The sequence below is a fragment of the Capricornis sumatraensis genome, chromosome 14, assembly GCF_032405125.1.
Source record: "Capricornis sumatraensis isolate serow.1 chromosome 14, serow.2, whole genome shotgun sequence".
Classification (NCBI taxonomy): domain Eukaryota; kingdom Metazoa; phylum Chordata; class Mammalia; order Artiodactyla; family Bovidae; genus Capricornis; species Capricornis sumatraensis.
Window position 1 is genome coordinate 62,366,627 of NC_091082.1, and position 6,000 is coordinate 62,372,626.

The following is a 6,000-nucleotide window of genomic DNA, read 5'->3' on the forward strand; positions in this document are numbered from 1 at the left end:
AATTGCTCTGAAGTCTCTGTACTGGGAGTGATTCATAAGAATCGTTCCTAGAAATAACAAAACTTCAACTGTAGTTGTCTCAAGGGTCCTCAACAATCATAATCTTTAAGTTATTTTGTCACTTTGGGTTAGTAACATATTCTTATAAATGTAGAAGATGGATGGTATTAAAAAAATGAAACTGTTAGTCGTTCAGTCATGCCCAACTCTTGGTGAACCCATGGACTGCAGCCCACCAGACTCCTCTCTGTCCATGGGATTCTCAAGGCAAGAATACTGGAGAGGGTTGCCTTTTCCTTCTCCAGGGGATCAGCCTGACCCAGGGATCGAACCTGGGTCTCCTGCATTTTAGGTGGATTCTTTACCATTTGAGTATTATAACAACATCAAATATTCAGTGTACCAATAACTGTCAGTAACCTATTAATATCCTAGAAAGTTAGAATATTTGCTAAAGGTACCCCAAACTCCTAGGAAAAGAGGACAGATATCTCTGGTGTGAATTTAGATCAATGTGCATTTGGACTCCTACTGAAGAGGTACAGTCCTTGCCTTCAAAAAGCTTAGCTTCACACTTTTGAGTTTCATCAGTGGTTCTCAAAGTGAACCCTGAAGTCCTCAGGATTCTTTCAGAATATCCATGTCAAAGCTTTTTCTTTAGTAATTCTAGGAAGTTTTTTTTACTTTTTTTCTTCCTGTGATGACATTTGCACTGACGCAGAAACAATGGTAGATAAAACTGCTGAGATATTAGCATAATTCAAAGGCTACTACTCATTATTCACCACCATTCAGTTAGAGTTCAAGAGAGAGAAAGTCAATTTCATCTAAGAAATTTCAACCTTTGGATATATGAAATATTTCTGCTAATACCAAAACACAGTGATTGTCACAAGAAAAATCTTGTGTGACTGTCTTGAGTTACAAGCTTAACAAGCCACTTCTTTTTGAAAGGATGACAAGGTTATTCAGATGTGAGTGTTGGTAGACATTTTCTGGAAAATGAACAAAGTGAGGCTGTTACTTCAAGGAAAACAACTGACAGCATTTATCATCAATAGTAAAATTCAAGTTTTCAAGAGAAATTTTGGGGACAGTTGTATGGACCCACTGTGGTGGTTAATTTTGTGTCAAATTTGACTTGGATAAGGGATGCCCAGAGAGCTGGAAAAACGTTTTTTCTTGTTGTCTGTGAAGATGTTTCTAGATTAGCATTTGATTCAGTTAACTGAGTAGACTTCCACACTCACCAAGGTGGGTGGGTATCATGCAATCCATTTCAGGCCATACTGAACAAAAGAGCAAAAGAGGGCAGAATTCTCTCTTGCTTGAGCTGGGATGTCCATCTTTTCCTGCCCTTGAACATCAGAGCTACTAGTTCTCAGGCCCTTGGACTTGGACTCCTTACACTGCTGGCTTTTCTTGGTTCTTCAGCTTTCAGAGGCAGACTTTGGGACTGCTTAGCCTCCAGGACTGCATGCACCAGTGACAGATATCAATCCTGGCAGTCCTATTTCTCTGGAGAACCCTGAATGATACAATTACGATAAGCCCGGATTCAACAAAACTCAACAGTATAATGCTTAGTCTTTACTACTGAAAAATATCTACATATAATTGAAAGTGTGAAAGTGTTAAGTCGCTCAGTTATGTCCAACTCAGGTTCAACAAATCCGTGAACGTCCACGTACCCACCATTCAGTTTCAAAAATTAATACTTGGCTGATCTTGTTTTACCTATTCCCTCCCAATCTCACTTCTCCCACCACCACTCAGTTCAGTTCAGTTGCTCAGTTGTGTCCGACTCTTTGTGACCCCATGAATCTCAGCACTCCAGGCCTCCCTGTCCATCACCAACTCCCGGAGTTCACTCAAACTCATGTCCATCGAGTTGGTGATGCCATCCAGCCATCTCATCCTCTGTCGTCCCCTTTTCCTCCTGCCCACAATCCCTCCCAGCATCAGAGTCTTTTCCAATGAGTCAACTCTTTGCATGAGGTGGCCAAAGTACTGGAGTTTCAGTTTTAGCATCATTCCTTCCAAAGAAATCCCAGGACTGATCTCCTTTAGAATGGACTGGTTGGCTCTCCTTGCAGTCCAAGGGACTCTCAAGAGTCTTCTCCAACACCACAGGTCAAAAGCATCAATTCTTCGGCACTCAGCTTTCTTCACAGTCCAACTCTCGCATCCATACGTGACCACTGGAAAAACCATAGCCTTGATTAGACGGACCTTTGTTGGCAAAGTAATGTCTCTGCTTTTGAATATGCTATCAAGGTTGGTCATAACTTTCCTTCCAAGGAGTAAGCGTCTTTTAATTTCATGGCTGCAGTCACCATCTGCAGTGATTTTGGAGCCCCAAAAAATAAAAGTCTGACACTGTTTCCACTGTTTCCCCATCTATTTCCCATGAAGTGATGGGACCAGATGCCATGATCTTCATTTTCTGAATTTTGAGCCTTAAGCCAACATTTTCACTCTCCTCTTTCACTTTCATCAAGAGGCTTTTTAGTTCCTTTTCACTTTCTGCCAAAAGGGTGGTGTCATCTGCGTATCTGAGGTTATTGATATTTCTCCTGGCAATCTTGATTCCAGCTTGTGCTTCATCCAGCCCAGCAATTCTCATGATGTACTCTGCATATAAGTTAAATAAGCAGGGTGACAATAAAAAGCCTTGACGTACTCCTTTTCCTATTTGGAACTAGTCTGTTGTTCCATGTCCAGTTCTAACTGCTGCTTCCTGACCTGCATATAGGTTTCTCAAGAGGCAGGTCACGTGGTCTGGTATTCTATCTCTTGAAGAATTTTCCAGTTTATTGTGATCCACACAGTCAAATGCTTTGGCATAGTCAATCAAGCAGAAATAGATGTTTTTCTGGAACTCTCTTGCTTTGTTGATCATCCAGCAGACGTTGGCAATTTGATCTCTGGTTCCTCTGTCTTTTCTAAAACCAGCTTGAACATCTGGAAGTTCATGGTTCATGTATTGCTGAAGCCTGGCTTGAAGCATTTTGAGCATTACTTTACTAGCATGTGAGATGAATACAATTGTGCGGTGGTTTGAGCATTCTTTGGCATTGCCTTTCTTTGGGATTGGAATGAAAACTGACCTTTTCCAGTCCTGTGGCCACTGCTGAGTTTTCCAAATTTGCTGACATGTTGAGTGCAGCACTTTCACAGCATCATCTTTCAGGATTTGAAATAGCTCCACTGGAATCCCATCACCTCCACTAGCTTTGTTCATAGTGATGCTTTCTAAGGCCCACTTGACTTCACATTCCAGGATGTCTGGCTCTAGGTGAGTGATCATACCATTGTGATTATCTTGGTCATGAAGACCTTTTTTGTACAGTTATTCTGTGTATTTTTGCCATCTCTTCTTAATATCTTCTGCTTCAGTTAGGTCCATACCATTTCTGTCCTTTATCGAGCCCATCTTTGCATGAAATGTTCCCGTGGTATCTCTAATTTTCCTGAAGAGATCTCTAGTCTTTCCCATTCTGTTGTTTTCCTCTATTTCTTTGCATTGATGGCTGAGGAAGGCTTTCTTATCTCTCCTTGCTATTCTTTGGAACTCTGCATTCAGATGCTTATATCCTTCCTTTTCTCCTTTGCTTTTTGCTTCTATTCTTTTCACAGCTATTTGTAAGGCCTCCCCAGACAACCATTTTGCTTTTTTGCATTTCTTTTCCATGGGGATGGTCTTGATACCTGTCTCCTGTACAATGTCATGAACTTCAGTCCACAGTTCATCAGGCACTCTATCTATCAGATCTAGTCCCTTAAATCTATTTCTCACTTCCACTAGGACACACTAGGACCACTGCATTGCCTAACTCAATGAAACTAAGCCATGCCCGTGGGGCCACCCAAGACAGGCGGGTTATGGTAGAAAGGTCTGACAGAATGTGGTCCACTGGAGAAGTGGCAAACCACTTCAGTATTCTTGCCTTGAGAACCCCATGAACAGTATGAAAAGGTAAAATGATAGGATACTGAAAGAGGAACTTCCTATGTCTGTAGGTGCCCAATATGCTACTGGAGATCAGTGGAGAAATAACTCCAGAAAGAATGAAGGGATGGAGCCAAAGCAAAAACAATACCCATTGTTGATGTGACTGGTGATAGAAGCAAGGTCCGATGCTGTAAAGAGCAATATTGCATAGGAACCTGGAATGTTCGGTCCATGAATCAAGGCAAATTGGAAGTAGTCAAACAGGAGATAGCAAGGGTGAACATCAGCGAACTAAAATGGACTAGAATGGGTGATATAACTCAGATGACCATTATATCTACTACTGTGGGCAGGAATTCCTTAGAAGAAATGGAGTAGCCATTATGGTCAACAAGGGTCTGAAATGCAGTACTTGGATGCAGTCTCAAAAACAACAGAATGATCTCTGTTCATTTCCAAGAGAAACCATTCAGTATGACAATAATCCAAGTCTTGCCCCAACCAATAACGCTGAAGAAGCTGAATTTGAACAGTTCTATGAAGACCTATAAGACCTTCTAGAACTAACACCCCAAAAAGATGTCCTTTTCATTATAGGGGACTGGAATGCAAAAGTAGGAAGTCAAGAAACACCTGGAATAACAGGCAAATTTGGCCTTGGAATACAGAAGAAGCAGGGCAAAGGGTAATAGAATTTTGCTAAGAGAATGCACTGGTCATAGCAAACACCCTCTTCCAACAACACGAGAAGACTCTACACATGGACATCACCAGATGGTCAACACCGACATCAGATTGATTATATTCTTTGCAGCCGAAGATGGAGACGCTCTATACAGTCAGCAAAAACAAGACCAGGAGCTGACTGTGGCTCAGATCATGAGCTCCTTATTGCCAAATTCAGACTGAAATTGAAGAAAGTAGGGAAAACCACTAGACCATTCAGGTATGACCTAAATCAAATCCCACCACCACTGGAGAATTTTAAAACAAATTCCAGGCATCATAATATTTCCCTCATACTTGAATATTTAGCAGGTAAGGTCTACTTACAATAATACTATCACATCTGATACAATTAACAATTCCTTAACATCCCTAATACCCAGTCCATATTAAAATTTCCCTAATTACCATTTTATTTATGTCTACAATTATACCTTGGAGTTTTCTTCTTTCCTGTCCTTCCATTTACTCATCTGGTTAAATTGCTCTTTTGTTTCCTTGCTCAATCATTTTTGGAAATTCTTCTTTAGCCTCTGTAGTCTCTATTCTATGTATATGTGTGTATCCCCCATTGTCAAAGTAGTAGTCAAACCTGTATTTCTCTATAAAAATATCTAAATATTTATAAATACTTCATAAGCTTTCTATTGCATCAATCAGGACATATGTAATATCTAAACAGCCCACTATGTCCCTTGTATCATTGCTGTCACCCACTTATATATAGACCTCCACAAATAAATGTTTATATGTATATATGCATATATATATATAACACATTTATATTACATATATTACATAGACACATAATCAAATATATTGTTGCATTATTATTTTGAATACACTGTCATATCAATTCAGAAATAAGAAAAATAAACTATTTTGCCTTCACTTATTCCTTCTTTGATGCTCTTTCTTACTTTACACAGATCCAAGTTTTTATCTATATTATTTTCCTTCTCTCTGAAGAACTTCTTTTAACATTTCTTACAAGGAAGTTCTGCTGATGACAAATTTCAACTTTTATTTGTCCAGAAAAATATTTGCATCTCCTTCACTTTTGAAGATAATTTCACAGAATTCTAGGTTGGTGGTTTTTTTCTTTAAACATTCCAGTCTTCTTGTTTGCATGGTTTATGAGAATTCAGATGTAATTCTTATCTTTGTTCCTCTATGGGAAAGGTGTTTTCTTCCCTTTAGCTTCTTTCAGGATTTTATCTTTGATTTTTCTGTAGTTCAAATATTATATGCCTCAATACAGTTGTGCTGTTTTTTGTTTGTTTTTTAATCCTGTTTGGTGTCCTCTGGGCTTCCTCTAT